Source organism: Nyctereutes procyonoides, unplaced genomic scaffold (assembly GCF_905146905.1).
Source record: "Nyctereutes procyonoides isolate TBG_1078 unplaced genomic scaffold, NYPRO_anot_genome, whole genome shotgun sequence".
Lineage (NCBI taxonomy): Eukaryota > Metazoa > Chordata > Mammalia > Carnivora > Canidae > Nyctereutes > Nyctereutes procyonoides.
This window is the reverse complement of record NW_026575160.1, coordinates 9,129,183-9,148,822: the sequence shown is the minus strand read 5'-3', so window position 1 is coordinate 9,148,822 and position 19,640 is coordinate 9,129,183.

Sequence of the window (19,640 nt, the reverse complement as noted above, 5' to 3'; positions counted from 1 at the left end):
CAATTAGGAAACATAGATGCAATGAGCATACTTTGCTGAGAACAAGTGGCTTCATTAGTACATCTAGGAGACCATGCATACTTGCTATGGTAACAAAACCCTGGTAGTGTACAAAATAACATTTAAAAATAAATTTCTTGGGCAGCCCAGGTGGCTCAGCGGTTTAGCGCCGCCTTTGGTCCACAGACTGATCCTGGAGACCTGGGGTAGGGCTCCCTGCATGGATCCTGCTTCTCCCTCTACCTGTGTCTCTGCCTTTCTCTCTCTCTCTCTCTATGAATAAATAAATAAAATCTTTAAAAAATAAATAAATTTCTTAAGTACTAATAACAATTGTTTTCAGGAAGCAGAGAAAGTTTTGGAAATTTAATTGTAATGTAACTGAGACCTTGGATATAGAACATTTATAAGGGAATGGGTAGGCCTTTTAATTAATTCATAATAAATAATGTTTGTAAAAATAAATAAATAAATAAGTTTGTAACTAACATTGTCAAATAGTGAATAAAGAAAAATAGGCCTTCAGACTGTGTTTCCTCTAGCAAGAGGTGGATGGCATTATTGTTTCTCATATGCTCTTATAGCTGTTTCATGGATTGCTCATGTAAAACTTCAGAAGATTTAACAATTTTTAAATGTGTAATGTTTGTGATTTTAACCCAGTTACATTTATTGTTAATTTATATGAGAACATAATTAATAGCTATTGGTAGTTAATGGGTATAGTATAGAAATATAGTCAATTTTTATATCAGTTTGTATGTGTCAAGGAATATAATGAGGTTCATTGTCACCAGAAAATGAAAGATACTTGGTAAGTGTGGAAGTTAAGACAGATATATTAATTTTCTTAGGACTGTATATAGTGATTAAACATCATGGAAAGATAGAGCACAAATGCCCATTGTGCTTGCAATTTTAACTTTCTAAAGCAAGCCAAGTCCACATACTCAATTTATATTTTGTACTGTTATTATTTACTTATTTTAAGTAGGCTCCACATTCAACGTGGGGCTTGAACTCACAGCCCCAAGATCAAGAGTCAGTAGAACACCAACTGAGCCAGCCAGGTGCTCCTTGTATTTCTTATTAACAAAAAAATCTTTCATTAGATTTTTGTTTAAAGAGAATAAGCATTGCAAAAAAAAAAAACTCCTGGGATTTAAATTCTGGTCTGCCTGTTAATAAAAGTGCAGCCTTGGACAAGTGACCAACCTTTCAGAGCCTCATTCCTTTATCTACAAAATGGTGAAGACAATAATATTACCATCCTAAGAGATTAAAAGTTCTTAAAACAGTCTCTGTCACACCTTACTGTCATTTAATGTTAGCTATGATTTTTTTTTTTTAAGATTTTGGGGATCCTTGGGTGGCTCAGCAGTTTGGTGCCTGCCTTCAGCCCAGGGCGTGATCTCAGGGGCCCTGGATCAAGTTTGGCACTGGGCTCCCTGCATGGAGCCTACCTCTCCCTCTGCCTGTGTCTCTGCCTCTCTCTCTTTGTGCATCTCTCATGAATAAATAAATAAAATCTTAGATTTTATTTATTTATTCATGAGAGATACAGAGAGGGAGAGACATAAGCAGAGGGAGAAGCAGGCTCCATGCAGGGAGCCAGACATGGGACTCGATCCCTGGTCTCCAGGATCACACCCTGGGCTGAAGGCAGCACTAAACTGCTGAGCCAAATAAATAAATAAATAAAAATAAATAAATAAATAAATAAATAAATAAATAATAAATAGGGATCCCTGGGTGGCGCAGCGGTTTGGCGCCTGCCTTTGGCTCAGGGTGCGATCCTGGAGACCGGGGATCGAATCCCATATCGGGCTCCCGGTGCATGGAGCCTGCTTCTCCCTCTGCCTATGTCTCTGCCTCTCTCTCTCTCTCTCTGTGACTATCATAAATAAATAAATTTAAAAAAAATCTTTAAAAAAAAACTTTAAAATAAATAAATAAATAAATAAATAAATAAAGAAATAAAGAAATAAATAGAGAAATAAATAAATAAAAATAAACTGCTGAGCCACCCGGGCTGCCTTCTTAGCTATGATTTTTGTCATCATTCTTAACATTATTACTAAGATATATTATTTGCAAGAAGCCAAGTACAGAGTAAAACTCTTTTTCCATTCACCTCCATTCCTAACACTAAGCAGCAATAATTAATTGGCAAATGCTTTCTTGCTTTTACCTAGCTTACACGAGTTTTATATATTATACATGTATATAATGTGTGTGGTTTTCTAATGTAAAATGTCATGCATGGATGTGACATATAGATACATATATATGCAAACTTGATTTTCTTTTACCTTAATATATAATGGTCATATTTCTAGTTCAAAATATAGAAATCAAAATCACTATTTGCATAGAATTTACTGCTCCATGGTATGAATATATTTTATTCAATACAAATATCCCTACTGATAACCTCTCAAGTCATTTACTATTTTCACCCCACCATAAACAGTTTGCAATAAACTTACTTGTACTGGTACTTGCAAAGATAGTCTTTTATGTTGGCATTTTTGTTTTAGCAGAAAAATTTCTGACAATGGAAATGCTGTCACTAGGTGTTTGCATATTTAAAATACAAATACTAAAAAAAAATACAGATAGTAAGATCATTGTACAGAAAGTTATTTAAAAAAAAAAGAAGAAAGTTATTTCATTTCACAAATACACCTGGTAAGCATGAGTACTCATTTCCTTATAATTTCTTCAGCACTAACTATTCCCAGCCTTCTAAATTACTACAGATCTAGTGAATGAAGAGTATATTTACCTGACTGCTAGAGAGGTTGAGCCTCTTTGCATTTGCTTAGTGGCCATGTGCATTTTCCACTGAAGCAAATATTCCATTCCTACCCTTGCCTCTTTAATTTCCTATGGTATTGTTTGTTTTTCTGTTATCAATTTCTAGGAGCTGAATATATATGATAATATTAAGCCTTTGCTTATCATTTATATTGCTAATACATGTCTTTGGTTCTTTGCCATATATCCTATGTAATAATATATTTTGTACCCTATTTCAGAAAGGATAATACCAATCTGAATGAATACTTTTCCTAATTCATTAAAATATTCTTTATACATGGATAAGATACTTTTTTTGTACTATTTAGTAGAGTTGTTTTCTCCACTAGAGTAGCAATGGATTATCATCTCCCCACCTACCCTCTACACCTCCACGACCCACCCCTCTCCTGTCCAGTATACATAAGCCTAAATGTGCAAAATGATGCCTGGACCGCCATAAACATTCAATACATATTTATTCAGTCAGTGAATTTTAAAGTTTCAGTATATGATCTGTACAAATAAAGTGACCCTGTCACAACAAATGGCTGGAGTTATTTTATATCAAATTTGGAAGATATGTGGAATGGTCTTAATTAAAACAGACTATCCAATTCACTAGGAGTGGGGTTAGAGACATGGATACCTATGGGAGCACCCTAAATATTATAAGCACTTATTCTTTCTGGTAGCTGCAAGTATTGATTTTTTAATGATAGTTGTGGATTCTCTCAACTATCCCAAGGATTGTAATCCCAAGCTCTATTTCTTCTGTTTCATTATAACATTTTTCTTTTCACAAAGACCTGAATAATATGAAATAAAATGGTGAAACAGAAGTTGAAATTAAAACCAAGGCCAATGAAAAAGAGAAAACAAATATGATCACCAATAGAGTCAACAAATATGTTTTATCTGAGCTTTAATTTTGACACTGAGTTTCCTAGCAGCCAGAGCTTATAGAGAAACGTGATTAGTTGTACAATTCTCATCAAAACAGAGAAAAATGCCAGTGATTAGTTGTACAATTCTCTGTCATTATAAAAACAGAGAAAAATGTCAGTTTCTCAGAGAAAGTAAAGGCCTTCCTAGCTCAAAAGGTTGAGAGCTGTTTTATAAATGCCGCCAGCATGTTAGGGCTGCGAATTTGCCAATTTTGAGTATTTAAAATGCTTGGAAGGGGGTGCCTGGCTGTCTCAGTTGGTGGAGCATGAAACTCATGACCTCAGGGTTGTGATTTCAAGTCCCATGTTGGGTGTAGAGATTATTTAAAAATAAAATCTTGGGGCACCTGACTGGCTCAGCAGGTTAAGTGTCCAACTCTTGTTCTCAGCTCAGGTCTTGATCTCAAGGTTGTTAGTTAAAGCCCTGCACTGGGCTTCCCACTGGGCCCACAACCTGCTTTAAAAAAACAAACAAATACATAAATATAACCTTAAAATTAAATGCCTGGAAGAGTTAGTTATATTTAATTTAAGAATATGATCTGAAATATTTATTGAATTTAGTTTCCTATATGAGATTAGACAAATTTTATGTACTTAAAATTTATAGAACATTAATCAGAGATCAAATAAAAGTACTTATTTTATTTTATTCAAATACTTCTAGATTTAAAAATTGTCCAAAAAGACCTGAAAATTGGGCTTGAACACTTGAGAAAAAAATTTTGACTTTAATAAATTGAATGTTAATTTAAAACCCAAGAGTCGGGCAGCCCTGGTGGCGCAGCGGTTTGGTGCCGCCTGCAGCCTGGGGTGTGATCCTGGAGACCTGGGATCAAGTCCCACATCGGGCTCCCTGCATGGAGCCTGCTTCTCCCTCTGCCTGTGTCTCTGCCACTCTCTCTGTGTCAATAAATAAATAAAATCTTTAAAAATAAATAAAATAAAACCCAAGAGTCTATAACTTTATTTTTCCAAATTATCCAAAAGGCTCCCTTCAACATTAAAAAATATGCCCTTAAGATCACTAAATGAATCAACTCAGAACTAGAAATCTAAGAATTTGTGTCAATGCAAAAGATTTAAATTTTTAGATTTTAGTTTCAGTTCTTTCTATAATATCAAGAGCTGTTATTTACTGAAGCTACTCTGTGATAACACTAAATCCTTGGTCTAAGCATATTAGCCAAATAGGGCTCAGCAGTACAAATAGCCAAGTGATCTAAGAGTGAATACAAAATTTAAAGGTATGGTATAAGGAAGAGGTGAGAAATGTGAAACCTAGCATTTGTTTTAAATTGTTCAGCATTGGGATGTTTGGGTGGCTCAGTGGTTGAGAGTCTGCCTTTGGCTCAGGATATGATCCCGGGGTTCTGGGATCAAGTCCCACATTGGGCTACCTATGGGGAGCCTCCTTCTCCCTCTGCCTATGTCTCTGTGTCTCTCATAAATAAATAAATTTAAAAATCTTAAAAAAAATTGCTCAGCATTGGGGCCCCTGGTTAAGGCTCTGATTTCACCTCAGTTCATGATCTCAGCTCAGGTCATGATCTCAGGGTTGTGAAATCCAGCCCGTGGTTAGCCTCCTTGCTCAGCAAAGAGTTGGCATGAGATGCTCTCCCTCTGCCTCTCCCTTTGCTTGCTTGCTTGCTTGTGCTCTCTCTCCCTCTCTCTCTCTCTCAAATAAATAAAAATCTAAAAAAAGAAATTTCTCAGGAATGTTTTCTAGTTTGTCATGCTGCTACTCTTCCTGACTACCCAGATTTTCGTGGGGTTATAAAAATGCAGGTGTCTTAAGAACATTAATAATGGAGTTCGTGCAGCTTGGCTAATAGCCACTGTAGAGTAAGGGAGGTCAGGCAGGATAAGCATCGGCTGCTTTGGAACCTGGAGAGAAGTGCAGCCATGTGGCTCTCCTCAGGCTGGTTACTTAACCACTCTAGGTTTCCTCATCTATATGTAAAGTCTTCATAATTCTTCCTCTTATATAGGTTATTAGCAAGATTACATGAGGTAATCTCCATGACAGGCACTTAATCATTAATTTAGATATCCTTCCTTTCTGGTTCACAGCGTTTTATCTTCCACAAAAATTAAGTCTTCGGCCACCTGGGTGGCTTATTGGTTGTGCATCTGCCTTCAGCTCGAGTCGTGATCCTGGGGTCCTGGATAGAGTTCTGCATCAGGCTCACCTCAGGGAGCCTGCTTCTCCCTCTGCCTGTGTCTCTGCCGTTCTGTGTCTCTCATGAATAAATAAATAAAATCTTTTTAAAAAATTAAGTCTTCATTTTGCTATTCTTCTAGTTCTAAAATACACTGAGTAATCTAAGGGAGTGAAAAGTGATTCCCATAAGCAAATAGTAGCTTCTGGGATCATCAGTGGCCTTTTTGGGTCTCAGCATCCATATGTTTTTTAATTTTTTTTTTTTTTAAACACAGGGAAAAGGGCAGCAAGTGTACCAAAGCTGAAACCCTGCAGGGAATACATTGTTTGGCTTCCCTCCAAAAGGGCATATCACCTGAGTGTGATGTGCTTACTCAGGGTAGAAAATTCATGGGTTTGGGGAGCTTCTCTGCCCCTACAACATCAGGACAGGACAGAGGGAATCCTAAAAATAGATAACTAAATAAATGAACACACAAAAAGATGAGAGGAATTCATGTAGAAAATAATATAAGTGGCAAATGGAACAAAAAGGAAAAGAAGTAATAATTGTCTTTGTCAATGAGCCCTTTCTATGAAGATTTTTTTTTCCATATGTGATTAGTGGCTTGAGAAAACCTAGACTAGAGTGTGAACTTGGAGGGGGAACACCCACCAAGAGGTACAGACATGGTCATAGTAAATGCAGGCACAGCTATAGGTGTGCTATCTTCCCATAACATGTGTCTGGAATGTGCCACGAAGCCTTCTTGCCAAGTCTGGCTAAATCCAACTCCTGAAAGATCATGTGATACAAATAACAACACCACAGTAAAAGTAGGAAGCATCTCTGGCGAAGATGAAGCCTGGGGGTAAAAAAAAGGAAGAAGAAGAAGAAAAAGAAGACGAAGCCTGGGGAAAGAAACAAAATAAGAGTACAACACGACTGGGCAAATTACAACAAAGAGTCAAATATAACAGCAAAGATAAATTTCCACAGTGGTAAATGCAAAGTCTTCCACAAATAAGTGTAGCGAGGATGTTGCTTTGTTCCGTCAGTCCAGACAAACCTAGAATGCTCTTTAACAAGGACATCAACAACTAGAAGAGAAGGTAGACCAGGATGGTAAGCGATGAGAAACCGTTGTAAGCATTCAGGATGACGTGGGAGAGGGTATTAGAACAGACTTTAGGTACTGTCAGACCTATTAGGTGGGGAGGAATTAGATGTACTTTATGTAGTTTCAGAAGGCTGAACTAAGATCAATAAGTGTATCTTGTCAGGAGGTAGATTTTGGCACAATATAAAAAGAACTTCCAAAGAATGAGAACTGTCTGAAATGAAACAAATTCCCTATAGAGTGGTGGGCTTCTCTTAATTGGAGAAATTCAAGTACAGGTTGAACTACTACTTATTAGGAATGTTGAAAGAGATTTCTATATCTGATAGCAACAGAAGCAGATTCAGCTTTATGGGGCTCCAGCTTTTTAAAGTTTTTTTGAGAACAAAAAACAGGGCACCTAGCTGGTTCAGTTGGTAGATAATGTGACTCTTGACATCAGGGTGGTGAATTCAAGACCCATGTTGGACATGGAGCCTACTTTAGGGGGGAGGAAGAAAGAAAGAAAGAAAGAAAGAAAGAAAGAAAGAAAGAAAGAAAGAAAGAAAGAAAGAAAGAAAGAAAGAAAGAAAGAAAGAATACAAAATTGTGAATAAAAATTAGAGAGCTTTGGAAGGTACTTTTATAAGTCAGGAATCCTTGAAACTTAAGCTTCATTAGCTTTGTCATAAATTCACACCAATGGAGTCCATTGATAAATAAACATATGATTTAAATTTTTTAAAGGACAATTCTTCTTAATTGACTGTGTGCATACACTAATAATCAACAATAGGGCACCTGGGTGGCTCAGGGGGCTAAGCACCCAACTCTTGGTTTTGGTTCAGGTCACAATCTCTGGGTGACTCTGGTTGTGGGATCGAGCCCCACTTGGGACTCCAAGCTGTGCTCTCAGTGCAGAGCCTGCTCTAGGTTCTTTCTCCCTCCTCCTCTGCACCTCCCCACTCATGTTCTCTCTCTCTCAATAAATAAATAAAATCTTTTAAAAATAGTATATACGTATTTAGCACTCATGTATATTATACCATAAGCACATTATGTATATTTACCCACAGTAACCCTATAAGGTAGGTACTATCATTGTTTCCATTTTACAGAGGTGGAATCAGAGGCACTCAGAGGTTAAGTACTTTGCAAGGTCACCCAGAAAATAAGTACTAGAACTGGGATTCAAATCCAGACAACTCGAGCCAGAGGCCTTGATCTTTGTCTGCCTCTGACACACATATCTCGGGAACCCTGTAGGTAGGGCTGCCTAGTTTGGGTGTTCTCACTCCTCCTGCCAGTTACTATCCTAATCGTATTACCATTTCCTACAGAGCTCCTTTGTCAAAGCACAGCAACAGATTTTAAACCACAAAGATATGTATGACTGCAGTTGTTTGTTTAATAGACCAACCAGATTTGCAAACAAGAAAAGGAAGCAAAGTATGGACACAGAGAGACTTCTCACAGCACCAGTAGTATTAAAAAAAAAAAAAAAATGAAGGCCACATAAGATAATCAGGATAATCCAATCAAAGTGAGACAAAGAGTTACTCTTTTCCTGAAGCAAATTTTCTAAGGGTAAGTTTTTCAAAACAGAACCAATTTAATTTGTTTCCTGTTATCAACCATAGTTCCTTGCTTTGGGTAAAGCAAGCTGCTATTTAAAAAGGACTTTCACAGATGTTTACTCTTCTATCTTTATGACACCCCAAAGAGGTTGAGTGTCTTGCTTAACACACAAACTAAGTGGCAGAGTTTAGATCACAGCCTGCTGTCTCCTGAGGTAGACACTAGAGCCTTCTAGTTTCACCCCACTCTCCTTCCTTACCCATGAGACAAGAGTGGAAAGAGGTTTGAGAGACTCATATTTTAAATCTGGAAATTTCTAGTCACTCACAAAAAACAGCTAGTGCGGGCTTTATCATGCACCAATGTCAACCTAAGGATGTCACAGGGTACAATCCACTTAGTTATCTTTAAATCACAATAAATCAATGAGAAGTATATTATTATAATCCCATTTTGCAGATGAAGAAACTGAGGTGAGGAAAAGTTAATACCTTGCTCAGGCTCAACCTCCTAGCAAGTGGCAGAGCTCATAATGAAACTAGGACATCTTATTCTAGAAACTCTTATCCACCAAGCTGTCTGGTCTCTGCTGAAAAATTAAGACCAAATTGTTCAACAGAGATCCCAACAGCATCAGTCCAGAATCATCTATGAATGAAAAAGGGAGAGTACATAACACACCATGGTAAGAAAAAGTAGTATCACCATGCTGTCATGTTAAATAATCATTTTTTAAAAAGATTTTATTTATTTATTCATGAGAGACACAGTGAGAGAGAGAGAAAGGCAGAGACACAGGCAGAGGGAGAAGCAGGAAACCCGACATGGGACTCAATCCTGGGTCTCCAGGATCCTGCCCTGGGCTGAAGGCAGCACTAAACCGCTGAGCCACTGGGGCTGTCCTTAAATAATCATTTGAACGTAAACAGAACTATCCTTTGGGTGTTAGTATGGAATATTAATGATTAATAAATTAAGAGGCATCAATTTATAGGATCCAAATATCTTCTGTGTGTCGGGGTCTATGTCAGATAATACAAGGCTACAAAGACAACATAACCTGCCTTGCCTTTGAGAAGCCTACAAGGAAACTGAAGAAACAGCAAGGCACTATCACACACACATACAAACAATTTTTTTTTTTTAAGTGCAACTCAGAGGTATGAGTTTGATGCAATCAGTGAAGAGATGTCACAGGGCAGGAAGTGATTAAATGCAAACTGAATTCTACACTCAATAAATACTCTAGGAGTTCAAGGCAAGGAACAATTCTCCAGGCTTGGGTTGTAAAGGAAAACTGTCCTGGAGATAGGGTTTGAGTTAGGTCTTAAAGGATGCCAAAAATGTGGGAAATTCTAGGGGAGGAGAGGAACATTCCAGACAGAGAGAACAGTGTGAGCATAGGTGTGGAAGCAAGAAAACGCTGGAAGTGCACATTTGAGGTGGGGACAGCAAACACAAAGCCTGACAGCACTCAGCATAATTTCATTACCAACCCCTCACCTCTCAGGGCTGCTGCTGTGGAGAAGTCTTGGTAGAGTGCCCGGGTACTAACCAATTCACCTGCTTGCTGCCTGCCAGGGAGCACTTGGTAACACATCCGTCCACAGGATGGGCAACTCCTTCCAACAAATCATCCTCCCACACCCCAGTGACTGCCGTTGTCTCTCATGAAGATTTCTGAAGAAGTACAAATCAAGCCAAATGTACAATCCAAGGGCTGTTGGTTCGAAGTCTTTTGGGAACTCTAAAGCCAGTAAATATCAGCACACCTCCCATCCCTGTCATTGTCTTTGGAGACTTCCCAGAAGTCAAGTTCCTCCAATCATCCATCCTTGCTGTCTTTGTGTTTCCATAACACTCTAGGTTTTCTCTCAATGACCAGTGCCCACTGGCCCACCAAAACTTCCCAGGGGTCCCACTGTAAAGCCATTGCATGGAAACAACCCCTCACTGCCCGACATGCTTGCATGCTTCCCTCTGCACCTATGCCTGCAGCTCTCTCATATACATCCTTCTCACAACCCCCTGCCACTAAGTTCATTCAAAAAAAAAATTTGTTTATACCTCCGGCAGCATGTAACAGTGACCAAAATCCTGCTGTTGAGTAGCTTCTATTCTTGGGATAGTATTGCTAGGGGAAAAAAAGTAAATGTATGTCAAGTCAGATGATGATAAGTGCCCTGTAGGAAAATGAAGCTAAGGTGTAGAATCGAGCCTTCCTGTAGGAGTGGGCACAGGAGGAGAGCTAGAGGGCCTTGCTGAGCAAGTGACAGTTAAGAGAGAGAGGGGATAAGCAGGCCCCTGAGGAAGAACTTCTTGGGCATAACCAAGAGCAAGTGCAAAGGCTCTGAGGTGGTGATAAGTTTTATCATGTTTGGAGACAACAAAGAAGCTTGTGTGGCTGGAGCAGGATGGGCAAGTAGAAAAGTGGTAGGAGATGAAGTAAGAGAGGAAAAGATGGACAGGACCGCTAGTCAAGTCCAAGGTGGAAACACTGGAGCTGCTCAGAGGGTTGTAGGAAGCCAAGACCAACCTGATCAGAGGTGCATTGAAAAAAATCCAACCCATTGGGGCACCTGGGTGGCTCAGTCAGTTAAGCGTGCCCTCAGCTCCTGATCCCAGGATTCTAGAATCAAGCCCTGAGTTGGGCTCTCTGCTCAGAGTGGTGTCTGCTTCTCCCTCTGCCGCTCCCTATGCCTGTGCTCTTTCATTCTCTCTCTCAAATTTTAAAAATCTTTAAAAAAATTTTCAAGCCAACTGAATCATTCTTCCAATTCTTTTGCAGGAATTCTGCCTGTTTAGGGGTCACGTCACTCAATTGTAGAATCCTCTTTCCCAGATCATTACCTTTGTAACTTTTCTTCCTCCCCATCATTCCTGAGGACTTCAGCCTTTCTTTACCACCCAGTCTTCTTCTCCCTAAGACTTGCCATCAACTGGGGGAATTTAGCATACACTTGGGTGCTCCCTGGCTTCTCAATTCATTGACTTCCTTGATCCCAATTACCTTCACATTGTTTTCCCAATTAGTCACTCAGTCCCACTGCTAGGTCAAGATCTTATCATCACCTGGGTTTGATCTGCTTCTGAAGGCAGAAAACAGCACATTCCACTCTGAAATGCTAATCTTCTATCTTTGCAGTTTTCTTATTTACTCCTAGGTTAACTGGTCCTCAACTTCATGGAAAACACCAGTTTGTTTGCTGTTCATTCAATCATTCCTACTCAGTATTTCTCTAGTCATTATAGCTACTTCAAACACTCTTCACACTCTGCAAACCATCTACCTGATTTGCCCCCTCACTGACTTTGCAAATGAAATCCATCAAATTCCTGCCTCCTATTGGCCACATCCATCTTTGCCCTTCCTTCAAATCCCACACAAGGAGTCTGAAGGCTTCACCTTCTCAGCCTCTCTTCCCATAGGCATCTTGCCCAACAGCTCCTCCCTATTCCCACCCCCCACTCCTGACTCTGGCTTCTCCCCTTCAGCATTTGATCTTGCTCACATCTCTCCTATCTTAAAAACATACACACATAATGACCCCAAACACTCTCCCAAACACATACCCTCTTTTGCCTCTTGCCTTATGCTTCTCTCCCCTTTGCAGCTAAGCTTATTGGAAAAATGTTAAATCCCCCTTTCTGTCCACTTGTCAGTTCTCATTGAGTTTGACTCTTACATTATTCACTGAAACGTCTCTGTCTGCTTTCACCAGGTTTCCTCTCCAAGCCTCATCTCTGCTCAATCTTACTGAAGGGGCCCACAGGCAGGCCAAGCTCATGCCTGGGCTACTCTTCCCTTCATTACACTTTTGCTATTGGCTTCTGAAACTCTTTTGGCCTCAGAAAAGCCATTTTGAACTCTCTCTCACCTTACCCCAAATTACTGGATAAGATGCCCTATGTGCTAGCCTGGCATCTTGTGTTTGTTCTTTATTGACATTTATCACATTGTATGGAAATTTCTCATTTATTTGCGAGCTTCCCCTGCAAGACTATAAGCTAGTTGAAGTCAAGGTCTGTATCTATATCACAATTTCTCATATGTTGAATATATGCTCTTTTGAATTAAATTTACAGAGAAAGTTGAATTATGAGTAACATCATATAGAATTTGGGTTTTCATCTCTGCACATTAAAGAATAATTGAGAGTTGTCCATTAAAGGTGTGACTTGATCAAAGGGGTAATTTATTGAGTCTCTTTCATTTCCCTGTTCTCTTTGTGTTTATAAATCTTCTCATTTTATTGGGCCCTATGAAATCACTACTGTGTGCAAACCTGAGCTGATTCTCAAAGTCTTTCCCATTTTTCAAGATAGGGAGTAAAGGGTGAGAAGCTGTGTGGAGAAGGAGCAATGTGGGACATTTGCACTTTGGACATGTATGGGACAGTCAGGTGGAAATATCTAGTGGGCAGCTGAATAACCAGGGCTATGCTCAGGGGAGGTCTGAGTTGGTGACATATATTTTAGACCTAACAAAATATACGTAGCAGTTGAAACATGAGAGAGTCTGTGCTCACCAAGAGAGAGCATGCAGAGAAGAGTAGAGAGGGTTAGCATGTGGAGCCCCTGTGGCCAAAGGATACAGACATTTGAAGGATGGCAAGAGAAAGGAAACCACCATGAAAGAATGGTCAGAGAAGAAAGAAAGAACCTCAGGAAGGACATAAGCTAAAAAAATAAATAAATAAAAATAAAAATAAAAATAAACAAAAACAACAACAACAAAAAAGGGACATAAGCTAACCAAGGTCTGCACCCTGACCTTTAGCACCTTTTTGCAAGTCTTCTAGCCTGTTCTCTTTCCCTGTTCTTTAGTCTCTGGGCTGAAGAATTCTGTCTTGGCAGGCCTGACGTTACTGCACAGGCATACAATCTAATTTTAATTGGTTCTCACCAATGGACAGAAGTAGTTTATCTTTGGCCAATTCCTTTTTTATTTTTTTTTAAGATTTTATTTATTTATTCATGAGAGACACACACACACACAGAGAGGCAGAGACACAAGCAGAGGGAGACACAGGCTCTAAGCAGGGAGCCCGATGTAGGACTCGATCCCGGGACTCCAGGATCATACCCTGGGCCGATGGCAGGCACTAAACTGTTGAGCCATCCAGGAATCCCTCTTTGGCCAATTCCTACCATGCTTACCCCAATAGCTATCTTCAACCTTCACTCTCCTAAGGACTCTAGTCATTCTCTACTCTCACTTTTTTTTTTTTTAGTAACAGCTTTATTGAGATATAACTATTGAACACATCCACTGAAATATACAATTCAGTTTTTAAAAAGTATATTCACAGAGTTGTGTGACTATTACCAGAATCCATAGATCATTTTCTCACTCCAGAAGGAAACCCCAAACCCTTTGGCCATCACCACACAAATTCTACCCTTCACCCCTCCAGCCCTAAGCAACCATCAGTCTATTTTCTGTTTCTTTTTTTTTTTTTTAAAGATTTTATTTATTTATTCATGAGAGACACAGAGACACAGGCAGTTCGAGAAGCAGGGTCCATGCAGGGAGCCCAATGCGGGACTCCAGGGTTATGCCCGGAGCCAAAGGCTGACACTCAACCACTGAGCCACCCAGGCACCCCTATTTTCTGTTTCTATAGACTTGCCTGGTCTGGATATTTTATATAAATGGAATCATGTGACCTTTTGTAAGTGGATGCTTTCACTCAGCATATTGTTTTGAAGGTTCGTCCATGTTGTAGCATAAAGCAAAACATGATTCCTTTTTATGAAGACATATACCTTAATAATATTCCATTGTGTGAATATCCTACATTTTATTTATCCATTCATCAATTGACAGACATTTGGGTGTGTCTACCTTTTGTCTATTGTGAATAATGCTACTATAAACATTTGTGTGGACATGTTTCATTTCTCTTGGGTATATACTTAAGAGTGGAATTGCTAGGTGATATGGTAACTCTGTGTTTAATCATTTGAGGAACTCTGAGACTATTTTACAAAGTGACTTCCCCGTCTTCAATTTCCACCAGCAGTGTAGTGTTACGAAAGTCTCAATTTCTCTACATCTTTGCCAACCTATTTTTTTTTTTTAAGCCATCCTAGTACATGTGGAGTGGTATCTCACTATGGGCCTGATATCCCTCATCACTAGTGATATTGAACAAATTGTCATGTGTTTATTGGCCATTTGTATATCTTCCTTGGAGAAATGTTTATTCAGATCTTTTGCTCATTTTTAATCGGATTACCTTTTCATTATTGAGTTGTGTATTAGTCTGCTTTGGTTATCATAACATAGTCACAGACTGTGTGGCTTAAACAACATAAATGTATTTTCCCACAGTTCTGGAGCCTGAAAAAATACAAGATCAAGGTTCTGGCAGGTTTGGGTTCTGGTAAAACCTCCTTTCCAGCCTTGCAAATGAATACTTTCTACACACATGGCCTTTTCTCTGAGAAAAAGGTGGGAAGGGGGCAGTTCTCTGGTGTCTCTTCTTATAGGGATGCTAATCCTATTAGTTCAGGGCCCCACCCTTATGACTTCATTTAATCTTAATTACATCCTTTAGTGTCCCATCTCCAAATATAGCCACACCAGGCATTAGGCTTTCAACATAGGAATTTTGCAGGGTCACAGACATTAAGAGTTCTTTGTATATTCTAGATTTAAGCCCCTTATCAGATAAGATTTTTTTTTTTTTTTTTTTTTTTTTTTTTTAAGTAGCCTCCATGCCTAGTGCAGAGCCCAATGCAGGGCTTGAATTTATGACCCTGAGGTCAAGACCTGAGCCAACATCAAGGCACTCCTATCAAATACCATTTTTAGTATTGGGTTGTTTTTTTACTTTCTTGATGTTCTTAGCACAAGAATTTTAATTTTTATAAGGTCCAATTTATTTTATCTTATTTTTTTGGTTGCTTGTACTTTTGGTGTCATATTTAAGAAATCACTGCCTAATCTAAGGTCATAAAGTTTACTCTTGTTTTTTCATGTGTTGTTCTACTCTCATATTTTGGTAGTTAGGAGCATCTACTTCAAAGTAATGAAAGACTGGGTTTTGAGCTGTGCCTCTTTATCAGTTGCTTAACTGATAAAGGCAAAGGGTACTGAACTCACTAGCCTTGTTTCCTCTTCTCTGAAGTGGAGTGAGTGAATACAAGCATTGTAATTCATAGGCGAATTTTCAGACTCCACTGAGTTAGTATTTGTTAAAGCTCCAAACACAGTGTCTGGCACATGTAAGTGCTCTATGTCAGCTGTTAATGACCACCAACTGCAGCTTCTCAATATTTGCTCACCTGCATCTTAAACCGTCTCTGTTTTCTCTATACTTTCATATCAGAGCAAGGGTGTAATTGACTTCCAAGTTATTTATTGCTAATACTATATAATCACAATTGCATTGTTTAATGTGCATTCTATTATCTAAAACTATGATTAATACTTTCCAAGATCTAACTTTTGGGTGCATTCCTATATTTGTGTTATGCAGGATGTCACATTATATTGATCATTTTAGCATTACCATACAAGCTGTGTTTTTCATGAAATGTAATTATGGCAATTTTACATTGCATTATATAAATCAGAATGTAATACAGCTATTAATTTGGATAATAACAACAGCCTATTTATACAGAATGGAAAAGAAAAAACCCACCAAAACATTTTGTTTCCATATAATTATACAGTACATTTATTTATGGAATAAATGACCAGCTAACAGTATAATCTACACGAAAGCCATGATAATTCATGAACTTGGTTGGGAGTTATTTGGAATAATGACTCCCATTTTCTTCTGACAGATCAATAATGTGAACCATAACAAAGTGTGTTTTAAGAGTCTGGCTAGTAGTAAACAAAGGAAGTATGTGGGTGGCTCAGTTAGTTAAGTGTCCAACTCTTGGTTTCAGCTCTGGTCATGATCTCAGGGCCCTGGGATAGAGCCCCACATTGGGCCCCGTGCTCAGTGTGGAGTCTGCTTGTACTTCTCCCTTTACTCCTGTGGAGGCCAAGAAAAATTAAGGCCATTCCACCTCAAGTTTAGCATTAGCACAAGTACAGCCATCTTGGGCCCCTGTGAGTAAGAGCTGAACTTTACTGCAGAATGTCCTCAATGTCCTCGCAGGGAATCCCATATCAGAAAGGCAACAGAGTCCACACCCTGTAGAAAGTCCCATATTAGAATGAGAACAGAGCTCAATGCCCTTATGCCCCATATCAGAATGTAAACAGAACTTGAGAAATTCCTCCGCCCCTTCTGAAAATCCCCTAGACCAGCCTATAAAAAACCCAGCTGTAACCCACCTCGGGGTCCAAGTCCCTGCTCCGCTGTGTCTGGTATACTTGGTCCCAAGCTCGAGCTTGCTAATAAACCCTCGTGTGCTTGCATCGGTGTCGGCGCCTTGTGGTTTCTCGGATTCGCAATCTTGGGCACAACACTCCCTCCTTACTTGTTTGCTCTCTTTCTGGAATTAAAAAAATAAAAAAGGGCAGCCCCGGTGGCTCAGAGGTTTAGCGCGGCCTTCAGCCCAGAGTGTGATCTTGGAGACCTGGGATCGAGTCCCACGTCAGGCTCCCTGCGTGGAGCCTGCTTCTCCCTCTGCCTGTGTCTCTGAGTCTCTCTCTCTTTCTCTCTCTCTGTGTATGTGTGCCTCTCATGAATAAATAAATAAAATCTTAAGAAAAAAAAAAGAATCTTAAAAAAAAACGTCTGGCTAGTAAAGTTCATTTCCAATGTGGTCTGGATTGCTGACTGGTTCTCAAACTTCAGTTGCATTAGAATCACCTGGAATGGGGGTGCCTGGGTGGTTCAGTTGGTTAAGTGCTGGACTCTTGATCTCAGCTCAGGTTGTGATCTCAGGGTCCTGGGATAGAGCCCATGTGAGGCTCTGTGCTCAGTGGGGTATCTGCTTGAGGATTCTTTCCCTCTTTCTCTGCCTCTCTCCCTGCTTGTGATCTCTCTCCCTCTCGAATAAACAAATCTTTGAAAAAAAATGAAGGGGTGTCTAGGTGGGTTAGTCAGTTAAGTGTTTGCCTTTGGCTCAACTTATGATCCTGGAGTCCCCGGATATTGAGCCCCTCATCAGGATTCCTGCTCAGCAGGGAATCTACTTCTCCCTCTCTCTGCTCCTCCCCTGCTCATGCTCTCTCTCTTAATCACCCCTCTCAAAAAAAAAAAAAAAAAAAAAAAAAAAACTTAAAAAAAATTAAAGAATCACGTGGAAGGTTTGTTAAATACAGATGCCGGGCCATCTCCTCGGAGTTTTTGCTTCACTAATCCTGGGTAAGGGCCTGAGAGTGCAATTCTAATAAGTTCCCAGATGTTGCTGATGCTGCTAGTTAGAGCGAGACTTTGAGAACTACTACTCTCGTACATAGTTAACACATTGGGAATATCTGGTCTACAGGTCTAAATTGGCCAGTATCCATGGAATTCTATGGTTCTTGACACCATCAAATCTATTAGAGCTCCCTAGAGGATCCATGGAACAGCAGATATCTCTTTGGACTTCTAGATAAAGTTGGGAACACTTAAAAAATGTGAATTTTTAAATTTCTAGTCCCTGGAGACTATGCTGACTCCTGAGTACAGACCATAGAATTAGTCTTCAGCCTCACTAATAATGTGCTTGGTCCAGCTGATTTTGTTTTTACTTGTTCTGCACTGAAGAGGAGATGCTGTAACTGGCTTTTAGCCTCCTACCCCTGCCCAATTATTCCTTTGTAATATTATAGGTTTGTTATATACATTCCTAAATTTACAGCCATTTCCATGGATTTTATAATGATTATAATTTGCTTCCTGATCCCTCTCATATTAAATTTTTTGGTTAACAAGTTTTTCTTCCTTTCCTGTCCTTCACTGGTCATTTTGTTTTTTTCTGACAACAGAGGTAGGTATGTAACTAATACTTGGGCAATTCCCTTGGTCATATTTGGAGTTGGAGTACAACCACCCCAAGAAAAAATTAGTGGGGCAAGACTGTCTTTCCTATGGACTCCCAATGTGGAAAGGTATAATTCTGGGGCCCTCTTTAATCATTATCTCTGTACCATGGAGATTGCCAATACATAAAGAAAAGCAGACCCAAGAGAACTTGATGATATTGTTTGAACCCGGATTAAGTCATGCCTGGGAACAGAAATACTCTTGTCATTATGGATTATTTAAGCCAATATATTTCTATTTTAAATAAGCTAGTTTAAGCTGGGTTTCTGTCATTGCTAAAAACTCCTGACTATATAGATCCTGAAATTAATTGCATAGAGAGGAAAAACACTCCTGTGTTTCTCCTCTAGTCTTAATACTACACTTTACCCACAGAATACTTTACCTTTGACCCTTCTAGTCACCAAATGTGTGGGAATATTTCCCCATACCACGCAATTCTCTGATTCTCCCAACACTTCCTGGGTGTTCTACAATTTAACTCAATTCTGACACTAACTACCTGGAGTTAGTATCAGATCTCACACATTATCAGTTGTGTCCCACAAGACCGCTCCTTACCTCCCTTCAGATGCCAAACACAAGTACAGATTGTCATCTGGGCTTCTGACCTATCAATTGGTTATGAACATGGTCCCCCATCAGATTCATTTATTTTCTAGAATGGCTCATAGAACCCAGGGGGACACATAACTTACTATTAATGACTTATTACAGATGTGAAAAAAAGAAAGAAAAAGAAAGAACAGGTCTCCAATGGCATCACTTGCTCCCCAGACAGCAAACCAAGACTTAATTGAATGAATGTGACCTTTAACCGGTCAATGTGGAATTTCCTGATTAGCACTAGTGAGGTCATCTACTCTTCCCCCAAAGGAAGGTGACTTTGCCTGAAATGATCCTTTCTTTTCTTTTACTAATTACTTTCTTCTCCTGCCCTGTTTCTGCCTCCATGTTGTACAGCTCTTAGGAGCAATTTTCTGCTTGCTACATGAGAGGATGCTGGATACATGAATCATTAAATAAAGCCAATTAGATCATCAAATCTACTCAGTTGAGTTTTTGTTTTTTAACATAAAGGATATTTCAAAGGATACAAATAAGTACTTGAAGGGAAGAG